At 43.8% G+C, this 26,404-nt stretch overlaps 1 protein-coding gene across 6 annotated transcripts in view; it reads right to left on the bottom strand.

Annotated features, from left to right (window-relative positions):
* Nucleotides 1-26,404, bottom strand: part of PLAG1 (PLAG1 zinc finger) — a 50,602-nt gene that overhangs the window by 11,674 nt on the left and 12,524 nt on the right. The window contains exons 2-3 of one of the 6 annotated variants that reach the window (XM_038175435.2): nucleotides 12,895-13,066; nucleotides 10,607-10,828 (exon numbers count right to left, since the gene is read on the bottom strand). The exons of 4 other annotated variants lie outside the window; for them this stretch is intronic. The gene's annotated coding sequence lies outside the window, so the exon portion shown is untranslated. The remainder of the gene's footprint in view (nucleotides 1-10,606; nucleotides 10,829-12,894; nucleotides 13,067-26,404) is intronic. One more of the 6 variants, XM_072034594.1, reaches the window with a different exon arrangement.

Here is a 26,404-nt window from a genome sequence, read left to right as displayed (position 1 = left end):
TGTGCCTGAGCAAATCCAGAGGGCCTTTCTGGAATTTCCCTTACATCCCCCTTTTCCCTGCCACCATCCTTTTTAAAATTGCAGTACATCTTCCTTTTCTTGCCAGAAGGCCTCTTGGATGACACAGGTATATACTGAAAACATGCCCAATGCCTAATTTTAGTGGAGAGGTTTATCCCCTTCAAATCCTCCAGGTATGCAAGGGCAAAGCCCTGTATAGTGCATGTACCCTATGTGACCTATTCGGCTGAAGGTATCTGGTAGGACCCCTGGAACAACACAATATTGCCCCCCACACAGTTTTCGCGTCTCATTTTCCATTCTCTCTGTTCAAGTTTTCTTTATTTTGATACCAAATGCAGCTTTGCACAGCCCCAGCTTCCTCTGCTGGGAAGCACAAATGTAAGTAAACCAGCATGCTTGAACACCTATCAAAGGCAGAAGTGCTTCACAGCAACCCACTGAAGCTGTCTGGCAGCCGTGCAGCATTTACAGGGGGCTTCTTACATACAGGCAGGTGATAAAAACAGCTCCAGTACCCAAACCAAAACTGGAAGCTTTGTTTTCAACTAACAAGAAAGAGAGGAGACGCAACTCTCACCTCTTCTTTCAGAGGTCCCCCCATCACTCTGTTTTGGGGAGAAAATGCTGATGATTTCTTGCTCCATCTCCCAGCAAGACCATTATAGATTAGTTACCCTGTGATGCCTATCTCAACATATCCCACTGCCACAGCAGAAAGGAAGTGCTTCATTATCCAAATGTTTCTCCTAAAGTAGCTCACAATAAGCAGACAGCATTTCAGACAGCCACAAAAATTTAATGAATTAAGTCCTAAGGGACTTATTCCCTTCACTATTGGTATTCACAGACTATTTCCAGTTTAAAAAAAAATAATAAAAAAGTGTAAAATAATATAATGAATATAATGCTCTCTCAACTGTATTCAACATTTTTCACTTAAATGCTTATGGTACTGAATTCTCACATCTGAAGGAGCTCTAGCAAAAAGCAGACGGCCTTAGGGACAGGCCATCAGAGGCATGGGAAGACTGTCCTATCAAGGGGAACTGGAGCAATGGGAGCAAGTAAATAAGGAAGGTAAATGCCCGATGTACTTAAAATACTGAACAGAGTGAAGAAGGAAAGTCAGGTACTCTTATTCATTACCTCACAAATATAGCTAAATTGCAACGCAGTGGATCCAGATGAGGGCAATGCAGGATCTCAACTTCTACAAGACCATTATTAAGACAAGGAGTTCAACAAGATACATACAAAAGAGGAGATGTTTGAATGAATGGCAAGAAGATCTGCCACATTTGATGAGATCAGACGAAAACACAAGATAAGAAAACTATGCTTCATGGCAGCAAGTCAGCTATTGGATAAAGGACTTTCTCTTACACACAGAATACCACAGTTGTCCATTATAATGCTGATTTTCAGACCACCTTCTTCAGAAGCTTTTGGTGCTAGAAAATCTCTGAGGCAGAATACTGGACAAAGATTTATCGTTCTTCTCATAACTGCTTATAGTGTTACTAAGCTTTCCTCTCAACCAGGTGAGATAGGAACAATTTTTAATGAATATTAAAGCTCAAATTATTCTTCACATGAAGCAGAGAAGCATCACAATGCGAAATGCACTGTTACATGCGCATACATGCCTGAAACCCACGTGGGAATTCGTACCAAAATAGACTTCCATCATTTATCAGATTATAATTCTTAGAAATTATCAGATTTCTAGTCTCCATGAGGTGTTAATTTTGCCAACCCTACAAACATTCAGATAATTGCCAGTTAGACAATATTTTAATTTACCAGATCTAAGGAGTCAAAGGGAAAAAAAAGCCCCCAAACACTAAAGTAAATCACTTGTTCCTGCTTTTGAAAATAAAAAGAGGTACATTTGTTTTTTTCAAAATTCACAGGTCATCTTTAAGAATCTGAAAAAATAGCTGCACTTGGAAATGTTTTAAAACATGACTTGTATATGTAAACTAAAAGGATAATGAAGACATTAAACAAACACAACCAATAATCCTCCCCCTAGCTTGCATGTCTTACATTTGTTGAGAGCGTCCAAACATAATAAAGGAAAATGTCAGTGTCGTGGTTATTTTCTTTCAAAATAAGGGAGTTATAATGAGAACACAGTATTGAGAACACAGTATCTGTCAGCAAGTGTCATTGCGTTTTGAATACAGAGCAGTGCATCAAGTTTTGATTCTTGAAATTCACCAGTTTGTAAAGCAGAACAAAGGTCCTAGAAACATTAGTGGTAATAATGACAGAATTAAATATTCAACAGCATTACAGAGTCATCTTGGGTTTTAAATATTTATTTAAGGAAACAAAATGAAAAGTGGTTACTTACCCTATGGAAACTGTGATTCTTTAAGTGCTGTCCGCACAGATCCCAGGTGAGCAAGTACTCACGTGAACAGGACCAAGTTCTCTGCAGACAATAATGTCCATCCAGGCTGTGCCTGTCAACCCTCATGACTGCTACCGTCAGTGGTGTAAGGCAAAAGACTGCCAAACTGTGCCGTGCACATCCTTACAACACCCAGCGTGGTGTGCAGCAAGAGCATCTCCAGACTCTGCTTTCCAGTCACACTGTGGGCTAAGAGCCACTCTGTACACACTGCCACCAACACGCTGCTTTGGAAAGTGGCCACCTCCAGCTTCTGCATCTGCTCCTGGGTGGAAACAGTGTCTGCTGCAGCCCTGCCAGCCACAGTCCTGTCTCAGGAGTTTGGATGCTGGATGAGAGGGGGTTGTCAAGGTTTGCGGTGGCTGATGAAGGAGTCAGGCCCTAGCTTGGCAAGGAGAGGGAAATATGTGGCTGGAGGTCGATGGCCTAGCTGGGAGTGTGGTTTGAGGGCAGGAAAGCTGAAACACGGACGGACATCCCAGTTTGGGAAGATGGAGGATGAATAGGTGTAGCCAAGGAAGACAGGTGATGCTGCTGCTAAGGATGGCGATGGAGAAAACCATTACCAAGTTTAGGATGGCCCAGTCTGACCTCCCTCAGATTTGTTACTAAGGAGTAAAAAGATTCCTTCAGAGTGAAGGACAGATCGCTTGTGGTGCCTCTGTGGAGAACGTGTTTGGAAGAACCGCAGTTACTGTAGCATAAGAAGCCACTTTTCTTCTTTTCTTTAAGTGCTGGAAGAGGAGCAAAAATACTGACTGAGGAAACCTGCTCAGGCACACCGAGCAGTCAGGTGATGGCAGTGGTAAGTGATAGCAGGGGGAGCAGAGCTGAGGAAGCATCCAGTGGTCGATGCAGCCACCTCCTTTGGTGCAGAAGAGCCAAGATAGCAGTCAGACAGCACCTCCACTACTGAGCAGCAGAACTGAACTACGAAACTCCTCACCAGGTCTGCTTGTCTCAGCCAACGCCATCAAAAACATCCAATATCAAAGGTGTGGATTTAACCCTCCTTGCATCAAACTCCTCTGCTAGGCCACACAAGGGGGTGTAGGCACAAGTGGCAAAGTGCTTGCAGTGCTCCAGGACAGCACGCTGGGACCTACAGGCCTGCAAGGCTCCACCATCCTTCCTGGATCATCAAGGGTCAGTCACCATGCCTACTGCACACTTGCTTTGACCTCAGGGCAAGTGGTAGGTCTCAGTCCATCTGACTTGGTAGAAAGACACTTGACTTTTGCAGGAGACTCGTCTTAAAGCAGATGTAGGTAGCAGGTCAGCCCCCAACCAAGGTTGAACTCTTGGTCCAACCAAGAGGTACCTCTTACTGAGAGTGATCAGTAAGGGAGTAAGGGAGGGTCTCAGCTGGAAAAGTTGATCCCACCAAAGGAAACAGTCAGGCACGTACGAAAAATCTGGCAAATCTTAACTGGCAAAGATGCTGAAGTATTGATGACTTCAGGGGTGCCTTTCTCGGTGTTGAACTAAAATCGGTCTTCTGATTTTATGCAAGGGTCTGAGACGCTCTTCGTTCTTGGCAGGTGATCTGATACACATTTATTTGAACAGCATGTCACTTTTTAAAGGAAACAGCCAGTAAAGCCTGCTCACCTTTGGCACCCATGTTTAGAAGGACAATCCTGTCACTGGTAGGAAGATTCTCCCCAGTTTGCTCCAGTGAGACTGACATCCAGAAAGTGCTTTAACCAGGGAGCTTAAAGAGGCCAGGAGAGGCTCATTTCTGCATTTCCACAAAATGATACTTCATTTAATTTTCTGCTTGCTTTATTGTGTAATTTGGAAGAGATTTGAACAGCAAACAACATGTACGCACATGCTTCCCCCCTAAGCAAAGAAGACACCTGGCACGACGGTCTATAAACACGGCACTGCCAAATGGCAGGAGGGACAGCTTTCAAACCCCCAGAGCCCTGCTTTCAGCTATCGTGGCCTTTTGTACGGGATGCAGCGAGAGGAAGAGAGCCAACAGGTACATTACCTTGTAGTAACAGAGAACTGGTTGAGGTTTTTACAGCTGCTGTTCTCTCACAAGCCTACGGAAAGAAGTGAAAAGTCCAAGGGATCCACCCAGAGGCCCTCAGGGTTGGCAAAATGGCATTGACAGGTGGGTCTCGATGCCATCAAACTTGGCATTTTACAGTTTTGGACAAGATATCATAAATAATTGCTCACAGACGTAGACATTGGCCCTATTGTACAACAGCACTTTACATAAAGGGAGCACGCACACATATGCGAACTACTCACAAAAGAACTGATAAGTGGTTGTTTTTTTTTTAATATATATGCACAGCCATATTTATCTTATCTTTAACTTCTCCCCATGGCAGGAAACCAAGTTCAGAAGAACCCTTTTCCACAGAACTAAATTCTAGTCTACTGTATGCATGGTCCTTCGTGGTGGGACAGCAGTGAGAGCAGGCATGGGTTGCAGTACGACAAGACAAAACCCAAGCGTGCACCAGGAGAATTGACCATTAAAGCTACTGCAGGAAAATGAAACGATGTGGGAAAAATAATGAAAATATCTACCCAGTGATCCTGGGTATAAGCACGAGAATGACTTAGAGATAACGATACAGAAGACTTCACCCCTCGGGAAATGGCCTAACAGCTAAAACATAAGGAATTACCATGAGCACTGAAACTAACACCAGGCAACCATCGCAGTCTAATGTTAGGGACAGCACACTGCTAATACCTAGCGTGTGTGCAACAAAGATCATGCTGCAAAGTGTACTATGCACAAGGCAGAAAAATACAAGAATTAAGATACTTCATCAAATTCAAAACTTCAACAAAGTCTTTTTTCTTTTTATTCCTTGAAACACATCCACAAAACAGAGAAATTTGCTGAAACTGCATAAAATTGAGTGGGGATAAACAAACATATCCTTTCAAACTAGTGTGAAAGATGGGTAGGCAAGAGGAACAAATGTGCTCACTAAGATGCCCAGACCCACTTCATGTTTCTGTGAATAAACAAATAGATCCCACTAGTAAACATTTGTTAAATATACATTTTTTTTTCTAACTTAATAAAGGAAACATCTGGGGGAAAAAATCTAAATTGCTGTGGAACAATGGCCACTATATGAAGATAGCATTCATCTAGATTTGACTACTACATACAGAACTTTTTTCCTGATCATGAAACAATCTGCAACTCTTAAAAATCTGTACTACAGTCACGAAATACGGACAATCAGTTTTTTAATTTTAGAAAATAACTCAAAACATGCTAGAAAGAGTATTATAAAACTTTTTTTTTCATAATATATAAAAAATCCTATCATGCTTGTCTTTTTTTTTTTCCTTCTTAAGTTTCTGGAAAAGTAGAAAACAAATTCACCAAAGTTTATTTTATCATGACTTAATAGTCTGTAATTTAAAAACAAAACAAAACAGAATTTCAGAATGCTAACCAGCATCTCTTTGTGGGCTTTCCATATTTTAAATTACTTAGGTCCACTTTAAATCTTGAGAGCTCAGTTTTGGTTACTAAATGTTCCAAAGGATTCCGAAGAGCTGCCTAGAGTTTAACCCATCTGATGCTTGTGGTTTTATGGGCTTTTTAAGAATCTCCATGGCATGGCATAGAAGTTTCTCTAAAAAATCTGGAAAGACTGTGACACAAACAATGTTGATGCTATAATTATTTTTAGAATGTTTAAAACCTGCAAAAGTACTTTTACATATTTTGGAGTTAAAACACACACACAAAACACACAGCAAAAACTACCAGGAACGATCTACCTTCATGATGCTGATGGTGCTTATGTGAAAGCAAACATTGGTTACTACATAATCTGCACATAGGAATATGGCATTTTTATAATAAACCCTAATCAAAAGCAATTCCTGCATACATGCAAGCAAACACAGACACAAAATGTGCCTATGAGATCCTACACTAATACAATTAAGAATTAATTGATGTCCATATAAAACATTATTTTCCTTTGTCCCAAGAGTAAAACAAGACATTGTTATATCTAAAAAGATGAGAGTAAGTGTGTGGGACAGATTAATGGTACACCTAGCCCATTATTCTGTCTCCAGTAATAGCCAAAAGAACAGGTCACAACTGCGTGACATTTCTTACCAATACTCTTCTGACCTGCAACTATTTTCATGTCAGGGGCCTCCTGAACCATTATATAGTTTCTGTTAATTTAGCAACTTTCAGCACATCATTCTTCCAAGCAGTAGTTCAGGCTCCCCTTAGAAACCACATCCCTTTCTAATATCCACAGCATACTTTGGAAAAGTTGTCCCACAGGTCTCTCCGCTTCCAATTTTATGGAGAACCTTTTGAAGGCTCGGGAGCAGCCTTCTCCCTTAGCTTTGTATGCTTTTCCTTGTCCTTCTACTGTTCTTCACGGCTGGCTCCCTTCTCCATAGTAAACTTGCTCACCCACTTGCTCATCCCCTAACTTACACCATTTATGAGTGTGATGAACAGCACAGATCTCTGTGGAATCTAAGTGGGACACTCCTTTAATTGAGAATGGACTTTTTACTTCTACCCTTTGATCCTACCTTTAATACGTTATCTGTGCAGAGACCTAAAGACACTCCCTCCTGCATTATAGCTCCTTAGTTGCCTTAAAAAGCCTTTTATATAGTTTACTTGGGAGTTTTGAACCAGAACATCTTTAATTCTCACTGATGCCTCCAAATAACTCCAAAAGGACCCTAAAACAGGACCCTAAGAGTCTTTGACTCTTCCCAAATAATCATACCTACCCGTGTGGCCACTGATTCTATGCTTTATTGTAGCTTCTATCAAAACTGACTGATGGAAATTTCATATAACCTGCTGCAGGCCTGCCTGTCTTGGACCACCCCCAAAACTGTTTTGCATCCTTACCTTTCAGAATTTTTTTCTAAACCTGCATCCTTTAGGATATACCATTTAAACAACATAATTAGGTTGCAGAGCATAACCAGGTAGACAGAAATTTAAAAGCTTTACTTTTCTGAGAGTCATCTGCCCTGAAACACAATACAAGATGTTTTTAACAGTTTCAACAATCTGTCAAGTAAAAGGGTTCCTGCTACTGTGGTCTGCCAGGTGGAATTCACAATGACACTGGTGAACTGAAAACAAACTCCACTCACATCTATTACCATACAGCATAATCTCGTGCAGCTAGATCTTGTCCGGCTCAGCCGGAGAGAGACAGACCAAACTGGAACAGCACAGAAGAAAAGCAGCCACCAGTCACGCTACTTTGTGCTGTGCTCATCATTTAAGCTGAAAATGTAAAACTTACCAAAGAGCTCAGCAATTTCACTTGAAGGTCTGCTATGCAGACAGCACAAAGGAACTGGCTGTACTGGAGAAATTAACAGGGTGCCAGAAGGCAGGGACAGGTTTTAAATAGCAAAGTCTGTAAAATAAGCATGGGCTAGAAAGTCAGAAAACGTTGGACTACAACAATCCAACCAGTGATTCATCGTTTGGGCTTGGAGAAATCCTCTACCCCACCACAATTTTTGCCTGCTGAGGGAAAAAAATCACCTATCTCACTAACACAGGCTCAAGAGGGGCAAGGTGGTGGGAGGAAGTGTTTGAAAAATTGCAATAGCATACAGAAGCTGAAGTGACTGCAACAGGGAGAGACCATTCACAGGAGAGTTAGATCTGCCTCATGAGGTTAGGTTAGATGGTTAGGAAGCTCACATGTGGGACAGACAACTCCTAACAGACAAATAAAGTGACTGAGAGAAGGGTCATCTCCCCCCAGTACCCATGCCACATCCTCAGTTTACATGGTGTGTTATGCAGCAGCCCAAAGAACACAGCAGAAACCCAGTCCTGTCCTTACTCACACAGCCTGAACAACAGGGGCTGGGGCTCAAAACTGTGACAGAAAAAGCATAGCAGTGCTTTTTCTTCTTTTTTTTTTTTTTTAATAACCTCAGATTTTTATATGATTTAACGGTGCTATTTCAATTAAAGCATTGATCACGACTCCCCCATCTCATCTGCTTCTTTTCCCAGCCCCCAAAGTAAAGCAAAAAGTATGAAAAAGAGTGCCCAATTTCTAAGCTGCAGCAAATCCTCCAATATACCCGACAGTCAACAAACTGCTGCTCTATCTGAAAAGAAAATAACTTCATAGATCACCACAGCCTTACATTAAATAAAAAGTGTCACAGATAGTCAACATGGCGTTTGCTACTGTTGCTATAGCTCTGATGCTGTGTGACTGTATCATACAACCTTATGAGCTAAAACACAAAAGACTGAGGAGAGGATAAGTAAAGATGCAGAGTACTTTAGGTGGAAACAAGACATATATTGAGAGATCCAATGGGTTCTGCTGCTTGACATCTCAGGCAATGGCCTATTGCCACATGTATGCGAATGACTTAAAAGAGCATGGAGCAAGGGACAATATGCAGCAACAAAGCAGATCCCTCTTCAAACTTGTCAGTTGTCTGCAGCAAAGCTGTTGTCAGTGAGCCTTTTGCAACCTGTGCAGTGCAGGCACTGCAGGTATTTTTGATTCGGTTCATACAAACCAGCTTCATCTACGCAATGCTGTTAGCATACACACAACCAGCCTGCTCTGCTTATGCAGAACCCACAGAGTGCTTGCATGCTGTTAAGAGAGCATCCTTGCTAATGAGATAAAGACATAGCCCTGCATTTGTTCCCATTTCCCATTTGGTGTGCTGAGCAGTTGGTTCACAGTGCTCTGCTGCAGTTTGTCATGCAACGTGCTTTGGGGTGCATACCTGAATCTCCAAGAATTGAGATGTGACGCCAGATTGCTGAACAATTAAAAGCACTCATGTGTAATTTAGACCTAGACAACTGAGCACAGCAGAGGGAGGTGAAGCCAGGCAGTTAGTATCCGGAGCAGCCACCTGGAGAGCAACTTTTGGGATCAGGAGACTGGCAGCAACTGCTAGTTTCAGGCAGCGAAGGCAGAACTTCCCAAAAAGTCCATACAGAGCCTGCCCTGGAGCTACAAGACTAATCTGGGAGCTCCTATCAGTCTGATGAAATGTCATCAGCATGTAGTCACCAAACAGTTTTGCCATTAATCACCAGATAATCAGCTCGTTACTGGCAGGGCAACCAAGCCAGGAAGGCTCACAGCAGCGTGAGGAGGTTGCTCCACGGCCCGTCAATGCGCAGGAGGTCACGTACAGCTCTGGAGGGATAGGGCTGCTCGCTGGCACAGAAGCAGGTGGCGAGAGACAGACCTCTTCCCTGCTCGATCCCCATCTCTGCCTCCCAAACACACAGATTTAGGACTTCATCAAGACAGAGCACTCCCCCACAGTCCTGCCAGACACAGTTTATCACAGTAAGCATTCACCAGTACTAATATTAGGCGGTCTGTGGTGAAAAATCTGCATTCTGCAAAGTCATTTTTGCTCTCCACAATCCAAGACACCGGTGTAGTCAAGAGTTCTCTATTTTTTTTTAAAGCAACTTAGTTCAGCTTCCCTGATTTCCGAGCCTACGTGAAGTGACGGTAGAAACACACACACATGACTTTGCCTTGAACAGCTGCAGGCTGCCAGCAGGGCAGGCTTCCAGAAAGGTGGAAGGAAGACGGTGACAAAAAGGATGGAATAAAAAACAGTCTTATGACTGTATGGTATGCAGCAATGTTTCACGCACGTTATGGGAAAAAATCCTGGAGGGCAGATGGAAACATGAAGTGGAGATGCTTTCGCGAGTCCCAGAGTACATTCCTGTAATGAGCTGTCCAACAAGACGCCTGAGCTCCTTTCCTGCTGCGGGAAAGTAGCTGTAAACTAGTGAAAAATTTGCCATCAAAAAGGTATGTTTTACTTTAATTTTATTTTTAAAATGTTGTGACAGGGTGAGCTTTACATTAGTCATGCACTCAGTTTGTGTTTCAGACAGGTGTTCAGAAAAGGGATTTATTTACTGATTTCACTGGTGGTACTTTTTCAATAATAATAATAAAAACCCTTAAAAACAGTAGGTTGTGCAAGGAGTGAGATCCCAAATACTGTCAGGAAACACTTCTAATTAACTCAGCTAGCATAGTGGTCTCCTTATGGAGCATCATCTATGCTTTGCTGGGTGCTGCAGGTAGATGTGAAATGCTTGGTCAGTGTTTTGCTACAACTGTTTATGTTTAGCACCTTTGTATTGCCTGTTTCTTGTCCCCTTCCAGAACTGCACAATCCATTTCAGTCTTCCGGGAGTTCTCCAGGAAACCCTCCTTTCACCATTCTGCCTTTGCCACCTCACGCTGAGCTGACAATTTCAAGGTTCAGATCCACCTTTCATTTATCTTCTGAAATCTGATGGCTATCTTTTAGCTAATAACTCCCCTCTTCACATGGGCTGCAGCTTTTTACGTGCTAAGAGAAATCAGAAAAAAATAAAGTTACCACTCACCCCACTTATTACAAGCTACTTCAATAATGCTGACTGGTTTCTTCCCTCTCAACCACATCCAAACTCTTTTCCTCCCAGCTTTTCTTTTCACTGTGTTCCCTTCAAACCTGCAGGATGCTTTCCAAATTACCTCCACATACTACATATGCTGTTGTGTTTTTTTTTTTTTCTGGGGCATGCGGAATGGGTTAAGTTGGTTGTTACTGTTTCAAAATTTGAAATGGTCAGGCACTGCTGCATAGGCATTTGAATGTAAAGTTCTGATTTTTTATTATTATTATTTGTATAGAAAAAAGACAGTTGGGATTTTATTTGTAACTGTGCAAACGTGCAACTAACTGTCCTTAAGCTGAAGGGTATTACTCCCTGGCAAATTCCTGGGAAGTGCAAGGGCCTCATTTATAAAGACAACAGGCAAAGAGGGATAATGCACTACAAGGTTACCTGCTAACAAGATAAATGAACATTTCCTAGAAGGAAAAAAAAAAAAAGGAACTCCTTTACCTTGCCATATTTGTGTCAACCCCCCCTCCCACGCACTCTTTTTTTGTGGTTCCTACAAGTTACTGTAAAGCACAGTGCAAAATTAAGAGAAATCTGTCCTAGTTGTTACGTTTCCACAAGCCCACTATGCTAAATAAGGTTTTAGAAAAGCAAAGCAGTTTGAAATTCCTCGGGCGCTTCACCCTCAGCACGCTAATGAAACTCAGCGACAGCGTGGCTTTAGATTTGAGGCTGCATTAAGATTTATAAACACTCTGAGCATGACTAAGGTCTGGAGCAGGGGGGCAGCATAACCAAAGCTGGGGAAGGCTGTGATTAGTGAGGAGGAAATGAGAGGAGATCAAATCAGCTGAGGAAAGAGGCAGAGGAGCGCAACTCGTGTTTGGGACTTGGCACAGCAAAGAAATGAATTGTTAAAGCTTCTACATCGGCCTGAGGAGGAGGATGCCATTTCAGTAGGTTGGGGGGCAGGAGCAAGAGAAAGAAAACCACACGATATGAAAAATGCACAAGCACCAAAAACCGTGATCAAGAGCTCTTGTATTTGTGGGGTCTGGTACTGAAGAGAGAAATTTAATAATCCCCATGTCACTGGCACAGATTGTCACAGATGGCACTGACTAGGAGGAGGTCAGACCCACGCTTAGAACTGAAGGGCAGCTCGCATGGGCAGAGGTGAGGGGCGCAGACAGGAGGAGGCAACACGAGTCCCATGTAACACCACCCATCCTCTACAACTGTGCCACCCCCAAAAACAAGCTCCCCTCCAGCCCCCCAGTCCCCTCTCCTTCCACCCACATGAGGGGCCAGGATGCTGGAGAGTGTGGGTCCGAGCTGTGCCCTGGCTCAGCTGGCATGGCTTTGCTCCTCGCCACATCTAGCTTTGTGCCTTCCCCGCATAGCCAAGCACCCCAGGGAAGGCAGGGAGAGGGCAGCGTGCTCCCAGGTATGTCAGCACCGACAGTGGGGTCACCCCTCTGGTCCTTCTAAACTCCTCCAGACAACAACCAGGGCAAGGTAGATACAGGATGGAGACCTGGGCAAAGAGGACTTCATGCCACTCCTCATGGGATGGGGCTCTTACACAGAGGGTAGGGAGTGTAGGTAATGGGGGAAGGAGAATTGGAGGTACAAGGAAGCTGAGACAGCAAAGCTTCCTTCAGCAAACCAGGACTGACAACTAGGCAAGGTTAGCTGAGTGAACGAGCCGAATTTACTGGGTTGCATGTGCAAGAATTTGGGGGATGGCAGGGAAGGAGCACCAACTGTAAGGCTGTTATTCTCCAGTGAGGTAGTAAGAGAAAAGAAGACACGCAGGGGTCAGAGCTGAAGCACAGAAGTTTGGAGGTGGCCGGTGAGAGCACATACGTGTGGATGAGGAGCCTGCAGCTTATAAAGACACGTGCCTGCTCCGAGCTGAACGGCGAGGGGAAGGCCGCTACCTGCGCCAGGACGCTCCAACCCAGAAAAAGTAGTTTAAAACCCTGCTGCGAAATGATTGTGCAATTGGGCATGCAATACTTACTGGATCGGTTTCCTCCTCCAGCCTCTGCAGGATCCTGTAGCTGTTTCTTGAGTATTGTTCGCATCTGATGAGTCACAGTGCTTCCAGCAGGCCCAGGCCGGGCCGGACAGTGTGGCATAGGTGAGGCTACTGACCTTTATTTGCTGGGCTTTTACCTGGTTGCCTTGGGCCTCTGCTGTGGCATTGTGCACCATCCGGGGAGAAAAATAAATACATCACTCCTGGACTTGGTGGCAATGTCACCAGCAAAACCCCAGCCTGGGGAATTTCAGAGGGCACTCATCGAGAACCCCGCTGCGTTCCCTCGCCTTCTGACGCACCCTTTGTGGTCTTTTGCATCAAAGCTTCCCTGAGGCCATGCCCAGGTGTGCCCTCTGGCTTTCACTTACACGGCAGTGACCTGTACCAGTCCATCCTGCAATGATCCTCCTCTGAGTAATGTCAGACCAGAGGCCACATGATCCCAGAGCCTTTGCAGACCCTTCGTGACCAGTAACTCACCACAAGCAACCTGTTTGCAGCCATTACCACAAGTACAAGCCAACACGTCTGGTGCATTTACATCCAGACTGGACAATCCTGGAGTGAAGGAGGACACGGACAGGGAGCCAGGTGGGAAGAAACAGAGTGCAGAAAACAAACTAGCACATTATAAGCTAGTAACTCAAAGAAACCTCAGAGAGGAAACTAACTCACTGCGCCGGTAGGCCTTTTAGATACGACTTCGAGAATTAAGTTCAGCACACACACGGCACTGACAGGAACTAGCGTGGTCAAGGTAACATCCTACTGCAGACAGAACCACAGTAGATTGTTAATTATTTCCCAGTGATCAGGAGTCCAGACATTCTTTCTCACTGCCTCGATTTTAAGGTTTACAAAGGGACAGTTCTGCACGTTATTTGCTTGACTGAATCCTACGTTTCCGTACTTAGGAAAGCAAAACAGAAGGAAAAAGAAAAAAAACAGTAAATTTGTCATGCCGTTTTGATTTGTTAGGGCAAAGCTTTATTGAACATACAGAAAAATATCATGCAGAAGGGAAAACAAAACAAAAACAACAACGAAAACCCAACCCCCTCCCCCAGATCATTCCTCATCCTCGGACTTTAACAGCCCACTCTAATAGGTAACAGGAACGGGCTTGGGCACCTGCACTGACTGTTTTCAAGTGCGTCTTCTCAAGCCACCGAGATGCCAAAAGAACGGGTCAGGTGGACACACATCTCAGGTCTGATAGACCCTGGTCCCGTTTCTCTGATACCACCTCTGTATCTTTGAGCAGCGGTGCTCGGATGTGCTGCTTATCAGCTGGTGCATTTTTATCAGCCTCCAATCCTCGCTTAAATAAAGGAACAAAACCACCTGATCGTCTGCCCCTCTGAGGAGTATTCCCTTCCCACGCAACCTGACCTGCCAATTCCTACCCCCGGGGCTCCTGCAGCTTCCCCAGCACAGCGCTACCATCCTCCTGCAAGGATTTCACCTCGAAAATGGTAAAACCTGAGCTTCATCTCCAGGCTGCAAAAGCCTGTAGGCCACCAAGCGTTCAAGTTTTCTGTTAGATACACAGGGTACTTTTTATTTACAAAGGCTTGGATGTTGAGCTGACCCCACCACAAACAAAAGGGGTATTTATTTACAGATATCACTAGCAATTTACAAGAAAAAGTAATAAACAGGTCACACATGAATGTGAAGATGTCTGAGCAGCTGAAGCGTTGAGCAGCTAGCAGGACATTTCAGCTATCTCAGTCAACTTCAGTATTGCATCCAATGCTCTATAAGAGCGACAGATCGCTAATGCCAAGTTAGTCATTTTCAGTAACAGTTCTCATGGAATTTTTTCCTTCTAAATAATCAAAACAATTGGTCATTGGACCTTATAAGGGAAAGTGCCATCCCAAACGGAATTTCATCAAATACAGCTGGTCTAGCTTTGTGGTTCCCCCTCCAGTGCATCTGCAGCACCTGAGTATCGGGGCTGTGTTTTATTTCGTGATTTAAACAAGATGACGAGATCATACTATTAAAATAATTAGCAGTAGACTAACTTGGTCACATAGTTTCAACTCTTCTTATGACAATGAGAAACATCCGATAATACCACAGCATAGCGATTTTTAAACTAGTAAATACAAATACTTTATTTTTAACAGCAAAGTCTTAGCCTGTGGGATGTACTGCCAGGAGGCAACAACGTACAGTCAGGCAGACAACACTTATCTCCAACTGGATCATCCCGAATTGTAACGCGATTTTAAGAGGGCTTCAGAAAAAATAATAGCAACCCTCTTTTTCCAGGACGGGATCCAAACCAGCAGAGAGTTAAGAGAGGATTTGCTCCTCTGTGTCTTACGGTTATACCACCCCCTGCAGCATCTGATAGCTGCTAATATCAAGACAAAACACAAGGACTAGACAGAACGGTAGTCAGAATTCCTGCTGTGTCAGATCTATAGAGGATAACACCTTTGTGAACTCCAAGGAGCAGCCTCCCATCGCTCCAGAGCGTCTCCTGAAACACGCAGTTGAGCTCGCCTCGAGTCTAGCAAAGTATATGTTTTAAGACCTCGGGCACTGGGACACCTGCCAAGTCACAACAAATATGTATACACAATCTAATCTACTTAAATTTTGAGTGGAAACTCTGTGCCCTTTAGATATATCCCTCAAGGCTACGAATAGCTTACTTGTTAGACAGGATGAAGTTTCCCTGTGTAAGTAATAACCCAGCTCGTCTGGCATCTAACCACGCCTCCCGGCTCCTTCCAAAATCAAAGATCGAGGAAGGAGGAGGGATGGGGATGAAGGTGAGGAGATAGACGAGGAGATAGGGGCGAAAGCAGAGTAAGGAAGAGGAAACAGACAAATTATAGGTGGATTAGGAACAACAAGGCTCCCGTAACAGAACAATCATAAGGAAGCAATCGCTTCCCTCCCCTTTATTTGGCAGATGACAAGTCGGTTAAAAAACAAAACAAAAACGAAACAGGGAATACTGTGAACGGGGGAGGAGGCGGGAAGGGGGGGGGACTAGAAAGTGAAGTGAAGCAAAGCAGAGGCAAGGCAGCAAGGTTTAACTGCAAGGCAATGCTCACTGTCCAACAGATCTGAGCACAGAGAGGATTATTCACAGCCTTGGTATGGTCACCTTTTCTTAGGAAAAAGTGTCCAGAAACCAAGCCAATGAAATCCTCGGGAGCCCGTGCTGGCTTCTGCAGCTAAAAATAAAATTAACAGGAGAATAATCAAAAGAGTTTAGTGTACAGATGGATGTAAATGAGCAGGGGCATGTCGCGCCAGCACAACGCGGTAGTTAAATAACTGTGGTGCTTTCTAAAACGAGCTAATACTACTGTTTTTCTTTAGAAGCAGGTGACCATTGTGTTTGAAATTTCATACAGCACTTGTTTTCATGACCTATGAACCCTCTGCTAAGAAAAGCTAAACAACTGGATAAATTTTAAATAAGGGATCTTTGCATTTGGACGCTCTGAGAAAATTTTCACCGGCAGCCTTGTTTCCTACCACTGACCAATCCCTTATAATATAATAGCTATTAATCCTTTAAAAACCTTGGTCTAATTGCACACAACAGTGGACGGGCTTATCTGAAGTAAACCCGGTGCGATTACACACTACTTGTTTTAGCAGGTTTTATTCTACTCTTAACAGATAACGTTACAACTCCACATTTCCCAGTGCAACCACCCTGCTTACACAAATCCGAGTAGCAGAGGGCAGGTGAGGGAGATGTGGAGGTTCACGCCCATGCCACCGATGTTTGTGAGTGCACAAACCTGCAACCTTTAGGAGAAAAGAAAGGGTTCATGACAGCAAGCACTGGGTAATCCAGTCTGACAGCACGGCACCCACCCAAGCTTTCCGTCAGCAGCAACACACGAGAAAGTAACACACAGACTTGGCTGTAGAAATTAAGTTTCTTTCCGGCCTCCTATCAGATCGCAGAAATCTGCAGGAGTAACGAAAGGTATGCATCTCCTCCTCCTGCAGAGAGAGCTGGAAGCTCCTCAGACTGAGCCACGCGTGCTACGTATTACCGACCACACGCGAGACACTTGTTTTGTTGTCCTCCTCACCCCCAGCTGCTGAAGGGATGGGTACGCAGCAGCCAAAGAGAGGAAGGGTTGTGTGGAGGAACGGTTAAGAAAGGCAGCTCAGTGCTGGGAAGAAAAAAAAAAAAAAAAAAAAAGGTAGAAAGGCCTGATGATTTCTGTGTCCCTTTCTGAAACCATCTGTGTCCTTACAGCTTTTGGAGGGGCCTGTATCCCCTGTATCCCAAATGGGAGCTGAGAACATCAGACATTTGTATTTCAGCCTCACTCTTGCATCAGTTGCCACCAAAACTTTGGGGTTTGTAGCCGAAAGGCTGTACGTGCACGGATGAGGGCTGCTACTTCACTTCAAATGCAGGGCTGTGGGAACCAGCACTGAGACACCTCATGCTTTTTTTCCTTTTTTAATTTTCTAAAAACAAAACAGTGAAGAATCACTCAGCGTGGGTATAGATACGGTACAGATAATTGCTGGCAGTTAACCTCAAGGCCTGATTCCTCATCAGATTTGATATCTGACTTGGCAAGCAGCTTCAGCGGTTACGTTCCCCTCTCTGGAGCGGTCCCAAGAGCCGAGCAGCTACCTCCAGCATTAGGTAACTGCGCCCAACCAGCGCCTTGTTTACCGGGCCAGCCGCGGGCAGAGGACACGGTGCCCAGCCCGTGCCCCGGGCTGGCCAGACACAAGCCACCTCCTGGCTGCGGGCCGGGGCGAGGCAGCGCCAGGCTGCAGGGACCGCAGACGGCTCCGAGGACAGAGGGATGGAGGAGCAGCACAGTGCCCGCAGCTCAGTGGGGAGGGTGAGAGGCACTGGGTGGCTAAATCCATGTCACCAGGGGCACAAGCACTTCCCTGAATGAAGCCGGCCTGCCAAACGCCCACAGCAACCACTAACTACAAGGAGAAGCAACAGCAACTGTTTCAACTGGCTACTCCCACTACAGGGAAAGTGAGATAGAGGTTCACAGCCCTCGGTTCACAACCAGAGGCTGCTGCCAGCCTCCGAGAGCAACACGGGGCCTTCTGGAAGGTGAATCAATGAAAGAAACCCAAGTATCTGGCACACGGATGTAGCACCACCTCTGATATTTCAGCACTACCTTCTGATTTAACAGGAAGCAACGCTTCCACGTGATGAGACGGGAGGGTCTCAGAACTGCATCAAATCCAGAAAGGCTTTGTTTTTTTGGCCTCAGTTCAATGTTGAGGAAAGGTAGAAAAAAGTTATCAGGCCATACTATACCTGATGATAGCACGGCCTCCTGCTTGGAGCATGTTTGGAAAGAAAGAATGAAAACACGAAGGTAGAGAGAAAATAGAATAAAACGTAACATGATTTTTAAAAGCTGAACAATGTCAAACATCCAACTTTCCTTCAACATGCCAAAATACTCGTTACACAAAGGAACCACAACAGTTGTAGTCTAGCTCAGTCGGACAGCCGATATACCACCACCTGAGCTGCAGTTTGCTGAGCCGAGAGGAGAGGGGTTAGTTCCAGGATGGCCAGGCAGGAAAAGCAGCAGATCAAGAGGAGATGACAACAGATTTCTCTCTGAAAAGTGGAAGGATGTTATTTATGGAGTGCTGCCAAGACTGGTTGTCAGTCTTTTTTGATTCAACATTTTCATTTCCATATGTACTTTTTTATGCCTGTACGTGAGCACTACCGAAATTTGTGGAAAATGCAAACCGAGGTACCAGAAGCTTAGTACAGACTGAAACAACCCATAAGGAAAAGTGCGACAAATCTTAAGGACAGCTGCGACAGAAAGGGGATGAAAAGTTGCAACAAAGGAGAACTTAATGCACTTAGAGACTAGTGACTTCTGCTGAGAAGTGAGGAGTCATCACCTGGAAGTAGCAGAGAAGGACAATGTCTGTGTATGACCATCCTATAAGCAGCTATTAAAAGACACTAAAGAGAGCTGTTGCAGAAGAAAGAAAATAAAATGATTCAAAAAACATCAGTATTTCCAGTGCAGAAGGGGACATACAGACATTACTATCAGAATCTTGCTAGGAACACCATGTACAAATCTGGTAATACAGATTTGCAAAAGATTTATTTGGGTAGCATAACAAGACATCTGACAAAAAAAGTAATCACAAAAGGTCTTAATAATTACACCAAAGACAGTCAGAAGGCTTGGCATAAAAAATAAATATAAGCTTACCATAAGTAAGTTTAGGCTGGAAATTAAAAGGGTTTCTAGCCAGCAAAACACTGCTTTTCAGTTTACATGTCGAAAGATGGAGGAACACGTAACTAGTTTGCAGGTGGACCTACACCGGGTCACAGACAGACAGACGGACGTGATTCCTGGGACAGCCAGCCACTCATCTTAGCCAGGGCAACTTGGTCCAGTCCCACATTGGAGGTCCCAGCACAGCATGGTGATGGACCCTGCAGGTCAGGCCAGGGGCCCTGCACCAGCCAACAGCAGGCCACGAGGAAAGGTAAGCACACAGGATTTTGGGGAAGTATCACTGCTTTCTTTTAGCTTGTTCTGAACCAACCTCCTACTATTTCTCTTGCCTTCTCGATAATTTTGCTCCTCCTTCATCTCATCTACCTCATTCATGAGTCCTTTATGGCCCGTGATTTGAAACCTCTACTGTGTTTTGTAGTCTCTTACCAGGCTGAAAAATCCAAGTCTCCTTAGACCTTTCCTGTGTGGAAGCTGCTTCACTACTTTGTTCATATTTACCACGTTTTCCTGTATTTTCTCCATTCTACATCTCTCTCTGGTGTGGTATTCAAGACAGAGACACAGTGGCTTGCTGCCTGCTTTATGGTACATGGTCTTCGCATGCTTCTGCTGGGGAACGTCTTGCAGCAGGGTGCTCAGACGCTTGAGAGGCTCAAAAGGTCACAGGAAAAAGTTCATGGAAAAAGTCTAATAAGGGTTGGTAAATAAAAAAAACACCACATCTGGCCTTTGACCAGCAAATTACTGGAGACCAGGAGAATACTCTGGGAAAGCTACAGTGACGTGCTTGTTCCTGTGCCTGCCACTACACGTTTGGTTTTGCCACTGTCAGATACAAAATGCTGGGCTTTGATACACACACCGGTGTAATCATTCTTACTAAACAGATTTGATCAGCACTTATCAAGCTGATTAAAAGCAGGATTCTTCATCTCAGGCCTGAGTTGAAAGCAAGACAATTCCTCTGTTAACTCACACAAGAATTGACAGTGCTGTCAGTAGGTGCACGCGCTAGCTCAAACCCAGCATATTTTACTATTGGCAGAATTAGGAGTATCGCATTTCACGATGCTGCCAAACACTTGCCATCATAAGACAAACTTCTCTACATAAGACAACAGATGGCTCTGCCAAACTGCCATTGTTTGGGCTGAAGTTTTACAAGTTAGTGTCTGCTTCAGTATTTTGTTTCTTTGCTTTTTATTCATTCAAAACAGTACAGACGTTAAAAAAAAAAATCTAAGGAAAAAAAAGTTTTGCTTCCATCAAAAAGCTCTGACGGATTTTTCCTACTTATCCTTCTCCTAGAGTTTTGAACCCCTGTTCTTTGGGATGGAGACTTGAAATCAGACAGAAACAGTGGTCAAGCTGTCATTCCTGTGACTTCTGCCCAAATCTGGCCAGATGGATTTTTTTTTTTCCTCAATTACTTTTTCCACAACCTCTTTAGTCATTCAGAAACGAATCTTTTGAGTCGGATAATTGAACGCTGTCCTGGAGAACTCAGAATCTACCAGAGATCTCTGTCATTTAAATCGAACACTATAGAAGAGGTCATTAATTTTCCAGGTCCTTGGCATGGGTCTCCAAGGAGCGATTTGCAGAAATACTTAATGCCTGCAGTTGCAGTGGAAGGCAGCGAAGGCTGTGTTCTCAAAAGATTACGAAAACAATAGTTTTGAAAAACTAGGCCTAGTAATCTCAAAACAGGTTCTCCTGAAAAAAAAAAAAAACACCACAGAAACTTGATTCTTAATAAACAACCCTCAGGAAAACCACAAGAGCCGTTTACTTTATTTTCATGCTGGATTTTACCCTGGCCACGCATTGCAGGCTGCTTCGTTTTGGTATCGAAGTGCCTAAGGTGCAGGTCCTGTGGCTCTCCATCACGAGAGGCAGAAACGATGTACCACCGCGTAGGTAACGTCGCGAGGGTATGGGCTGGGGCTGCAGGGCAGGGTTTCTCCAAGTATCCAGAGCCTGCGGCAAAACATCAAATGTGCTAGGGAGCATACCAGAACTCTGCATAAATATGTTCCATTGTCAAGATCCATGTATAAGTTTCCAGCCAGCAAACTGGCTTGTGAACTCCCATCTGCGGGATATATACAGCTCCGAGAACGAGCATCCCGCTGGGTATGTGCCTTCAGTGATCCAGGGCCTGAAACGCAGGGCAGCCCCGGAGCGCGCATGGCAGCGACTGAGAGGAACGTAATGTGGCTTTGTGTAAACGGGGGGCAGAAGATTTTACCACTTGGTTTAACAACAGGAGCGTCACCCACCATCGCTAAAGTGACACACAAAGTTAAAGCGTGCATATATGCAACTGCAAACACTTTAACTGCTTCCCCCCGCTTTCCTTTCCACACTTCTCAGCTCAGCTCTGTAAGCCTGACAGGGGAAGGACAGATGCCTGCTGTGTTTTCCTTTTCAGCCTCTAGTACACTGAATCCTAAAAATGGATGCTATTTTTTTTTTTTTAAAGCACGCGAACAAAGCAACACAAGTCCGAAAGCCTCCTTTAGCTCTATTTATTCTTACACGGTCATCGGTGCTTAGAAACAAACATTCTTCCTGTCCACTGCTCTCCCGTGAAAGCCCACAGTATCTATAGTTACTGGAGAAGAGTGCTTCAGTTATCTAGGCTCCGCTCCTTCCCATGCTTTACTTGCAAGCTTGCCCCAGAAGGCTTCCTTTCTCAGAGGATACCAGAACCACGATTTCGCTTTCTAAAGGCAGCGGCTGAAAGTTCTCTCTCATCACTGGGAAGCTCATCGCTCCTTAAAAGATTCAGATACTGCGATCACATCTGAGACCAGAGATCTAGACCTGCTTCTGATGGATTTAACAGCTTTCAGCCAATCCGCCAGGCCCCCAGCGGTGCAAGAAAAGTTGAGAGACTGCAACTCTACCCCTAAGAAATGCTGCTGGAGAGCACAGGCTGAGAACAAAACAACAAACCAAAATGAAACGACAGCTACCAACTTCCCCCAGACCATTTTTTCCTACTTAGTTGTAGGTCTTCCTGTCAAAGGAAAGCATATGGGGTAGGTGGCACACACCACCAGAGTAGCACTGCGAAACTCTCAGCAGGACAGAAATAGCATCAGGAAGAGCACCTCAGCTTCCTTCAGAATGTCCATGGTTTTCTAACAGCCCTGAAAAGCCAACACCACAATGACTCCCCTCTAAAGAACAGAGTGGCATGAGGGTGCAAGAGGAGAAGGACTGTATCAAGCAAGATGCTTTCCTACCTTTCTTAAGCCACACCTGCTTACAAAAGGCAATCTCACACAAATATGAGATACTTTGGGCTGATTTTGCTAGGCTGTTCCCCCTTGGCCACTTGAAAATCAACTTTTCTAAAGAATATTTTGTATTTTTAGATAGAGATAGCTTAGAACCATTCCTCTGTATGAGAGGATGCTTCCCCCTGGTTAATGGGGCAGCAGAAATTTGTGCCTCAGAAATTTGGGACATAATTCTGAAAGGAGCAAACAAACAAGCCAAAGTCCAGTTCATGCAAATATCCTCCCAGGACGGCGTTATACGATTCTTCCAGTGGTGCGCAAGGTGCTCTGAACAAACAGAGCACACTGCAGGACACAGGGAAGCAGCCCAGAGCAAGCCACACACTGTAGCAGAGCCCTTCCCCAGTGTGCGAGGTCAGAGCCCAGGGAACTGCTGTTGTACAGGACACAGGACAGCAAAACCCATGGGCTGAAACTCTGCTGGGAGATATGCATTGCTGGGAGCTCAGCGAGGAGAGCAGACAAGAATCCTCTGACGCACACACGTAGTGTATCTGATGCATTTCAGAGGATGATACATACTGCAGGTATGTCCTTGGTCGCAATCTGCCAGCACTTTATCTATGAGCTCCTCACCATTAGACAAATATCCCTGGGTTTCCTAGTGCTCCTCTGTCACAGAGCACCATCCAGCTAAGCAGGGAAGAAATAAGAACACAAACATTTTTCTTTTGCAAAGACTGAGAAATGCGTGACAGAAAAATGATGAAAGCAGAGTAGAAAAGCAATTTGGTACGGAAAAGTACTACATTAAAAACAGCAAGGAAAGATTCAGAAGAGTTTGAGTCAAAACAAGTTAAAAAACAACAATTGAAGAATGCTTATAAATCAAAGACTTCAAAATACTAAACAATAAGAGACTTCATTATGAAGAAAAATAAACAGAGAGACAAAAGGACCAGATCAGTAAGATGTTTTATAGTGCTGTTAAAACAACAGCCCACCTTGAGAAGGTAGCTTTCAGATGCACTGACAACTTTGAACAAATTTATGCTCTACATTTTTCATTAGAAATATAAATCAGAACTGTTGTTGAGGAACAGTTGCACAAACTTGAGATGAACGTGAAATAAGAGTAACAATATAGGAAACAAGTCATTTTTAGATGGGCAAGGAGAGAAAGCAGAAACCCAGAAAACCTGAAGCAGGCAATGAAACAACCAGTCTGCTCCTTCTGAAGGCAGTGGGATGCAGTGATGATGGCTAGGAACACACACCCTGGTACTCTTTTACTATAAGGAATTTATCAAGGGCTTGACCTCTTGCCTGCCTCGTTGTTTCAAATACAAAAACTCCTCTTTGGCAAATACATCCTCGTCTGTAAAACATAATTATGGTCTGAAAGTTGATGCTAAAAATAACTCTAAGGAGCTTCGCATTCACGTCTTCTTGATTTCTGTATCAATTTACTTGATTGCAACAGTCAAGTGTACACCCTCTGGTCCTCAGGACTGAAATGAGTCCTTAGGAGGTTCAGTCCTTCAGAGGTGTTTGACAGGGTGACAGTTTTGTATTTACATCTGTAAATAATAGTTTAAACATTTGTGTGCGACTGTAAACACGTATCTATAAAGGACAAAGCATTCACAAATGTTTAGTAACTTTCTTATGAAAAGCAAGCATCTGAGTTTAAAAAAAAAGAAAATTAGATTAGGGAAACTTGAAAAAAATAAAAAAGAATACATATTCTACTAATCCATACTGGCATGCCAGGAAAACTTAAAGACAATTTGGAACGAACTTCACAAATTCTTACAATTAGGAAATACATGAGGAATAACATCATGAATAAGTCTTCAAATTAGCAAGTGACCAAGAAGTACGCACTTTGCCAATTTCAGTTCAAATCAAAATACTTCATGATACAAGCATATTTTTAGTACTTTTACAAATAAATGATTTCTTTGGAATAAGATTCTTCACTCACTAACATTTTCATTTTTTCCTGCAGTGTCAGAAACAGCCATTTCAGGATGACTTTCATGGATCTGCAAATTTAAAGGGACAATAGATATGCAACCTCACACAAAGTCGGTGCGTCAGGGAAAAAAAAAAAAAAAAAAAAAAAAAAAGACAAGATTCTTTTAAACAGGAATCTTGAAAAAGGCGTTTTTCTTCACTCTAAAGACTGCCTGAAATGACCACGGGGCTAACCTGATGACACATCTATTTACTATATTTTCTTATGCCCGTTACTCAGTTGTTGGCAGTAAGACAACTTTCATTTAGCAATAGCTTGGACCCCTCGTAAGGGAATGTGTACATAGTAGCTCTCTAATCTCGCTGCCCAGCTGCTAAGACAGTCACATGAGTCACTTGCTGCCTTTAGAGCAACACACACCACTTGCTGAATTTAGAGACAGTCTCTGTTTCTGCACTGGCCATACATACAAACGGAGCAATAACTATCCTAATCACACACCGAAGTGTCTAGGTATTGTTTTCTCTTTTTTGTTTGTTTTGGTTTTAAATGTGAAAGTGGTGAGCCAAAGCACAGCTTTTACTAATGCAGTTAACAACCCAGCTCCACAAAACGATTCGGGAGCTGTTTTTGCAGCAATCGTTTCCACACAAGTTAGGCGAACTCCAGGAATCGGTTCAAAGGTAGGCAACTTCATCTAATTGCTGAGCGAAAATACAGCCGTGGTGGAATGAGGGACTATCTGCCAGGACGATTAAGCATACAGCTGCAGGACAAAACAATTTACAACAATTCCTTCCTTATCAGTTTTTCAAACTGTGGCTGTTTGGAACACCATCTTATTCAGCAGTGGACTTAAAAACACTTTACAAGAAGACTGGCATAGCAACTTCCACGCAGCTCCACCAAACTCCACGTTGCAAACATTACAATCACCAAGATAATCTATACGCACTGCATAGGATGTATTTTCACAAACAAATAGACAGCCTAACAACAAAGCACAGTTAGTTTTTTGGGCTGTCATTGCTTCCTCAGTGTAGGCCCTGTGGTGTTTCATTTACCCTGTACCACATGCTACCTCCTCTCCCATATTCTCCCCGTCTCTCATCCTGGCACTGCTGTTTGCTGGTGGCTGGGTACAAAGTGGTCAGCAAGGCAAGGCATTGAGCTATGGCTGTGTGTATTCAGAGACCACTTGTGTAACAAGCACAGAACCATACATCAAGTTACAGAGCTCATCTCACCAAACGAGGACTCTCTTAAAAAAGATTACCCACATTTCTGGTGCAAAATACATTGGCCCTACTTGCAAAAGGTGTTTCAGTGTCCCAAAAGAAGCAGCGTGTCAAACCCTACCTAACTCTATTAGTTTCATGCACAGCCAAGCTCGTCTCGAAGTGTTCTCTGCAGACATCTTGCCACTAGGAAATCACAGTAGGTAATGTCCCAGCTCACCAGTCAAGCAGCAGCACATTTTCAAGTTAAATACTCTAATTTGACAGATAACATCAAATCGAGCTCCATAACTAGCCAGAACAGAGTATCAAGTAGTAATAACTAAACATTTCTCTCATGTTGTACCACTCTGAATTAGCATTAGCAAGAAGAAAATGAAAATAGTTATTGCTAAGCTGTTCCAACAAATTTTGCACTGTAATTCACCTAAGTAAAAGCAAATTGCTTGCCTTAATATCTAATAACTAAAAAAATCCCGGTCACTGATGCACCCACAGCAGCAGTCAACCTACAGCCAAATTTCAGTTTCACACACATATCTACTGTTCTTCCCAGTAGCATAGAGCAGTTCTGAAGTGAAAAGATAAGACAGAACTTAGTTTTCAGCTGTACTTTGTGTGCTTTACAGACCTTTCTGCAGTCAGTATTGCTGTCTCCCACCTTTGTGTGTCTCTCTACACAGAGACAGTATAGAATTACAAACACTGAATGAGGAAAATGCCACTTCAGGAAACAAAGTGTCAGAG

Source organism: Anas platyrhynchos, chromosome 2 (genome assembly GCF_047663525.1).
Source record: "Anas platyrhynchos isolate ZD024472 breed Pekin duck chromosome 2, IASCAAS_PekinDuck_T2T, whole genome shotgun sequence".
Taxonomy (NCBI): domain Eukaryota; kingdom Metazoa; phylum Chordata; class Aves; order Anseriformes; family Anatidae; genus Anas; species Anas platyrhynchos.
This window is presented reverse-complemented; position numbering and strand designations above follow the sequence as displayed.